Source organism: Haliaeetus leucocephalus, unplaced genomic scaffold, assembly GCF_000737465.1.
Source record: "Haliaeetus leucocephalus isolate CR32 unplaced genomic scaffold, Haliaeetus_leucocephalus-4.0 Scaffold228, whole genome shotgun sequence".
Taxonomy (NCBI): domain Eukaryota; kingdom Metazoa; phylum Chordata; class Aves; order Accipitriformes; family Accipitridae; genus Haliaeetus; species Haliaeetus leucocephalus.
The window spans coordinates 10,770,744-10,771,524 of NW_010972664.1; positions in this window are offsets into that span (position 1 = coordinate 10,770,744).

Here is a 781-nt window from a genome sequence, read left to right on the forward strand (position 1 = left end):
TGCAGTTACCTCCACTGGCACCTGGATAAGAGACTGCTGGCATCTATATTTCTGTAATACTATGGTCTAAGATCTGTAAGAAGCCTTGATGACCTTAATATAACCCATTTTCAAAGGTTTAAAAATACAGGTTTTTTTAAGGGGCCAAGACTTCATCTATGTCAAAAATAAGAGCAGGTTAATATTAAAAGCTGGAGATAATTGCTTAGAAGTTCCATCTATGTGTCTGTATTTTGGTAAATTTTCCAGTACCCAGAGGTTTCTAGTCAGCCTTTGGTTAGAGATTTCAAGCTTTTCCTGCGGCACAAACCAGGTGTGGGAAACTTGAATCATAAACTGCAATGAATAAGGAAATTCTCAGTATGGACCTTCCCTTTTACAACTAGAGACGTTATATCTCTTATCCTTGGTGTCGTCACTTAATTTGCAGACCGATATAAACCAGTGTATTTTCAGCATCTCCCTTAAAGGGATTTGAATATTCAGAGGAGGAGTATGCTGCGATTTGATAACCACCCCTCAGATCTTGCAGGAAATGGAGATGTATCCTGATGGAGGGGAAAATCAAGACCTTAACATAATCAAATCTACTTAGTAACAACTGTTTTGGATATTCCACACTAACAAGGGTTTTTCCAAATTACTCCTTCAGCAACTTTGCTGGAACTTGAAAAGAAATGTGATGCTGATGAGATAGTAATTATTAAAGAAATACTGTCATGGCCCAGTCTGTTGTTACAAATGATAAAACTTTATTTTAACCACGTTCAAATGGCTCCTT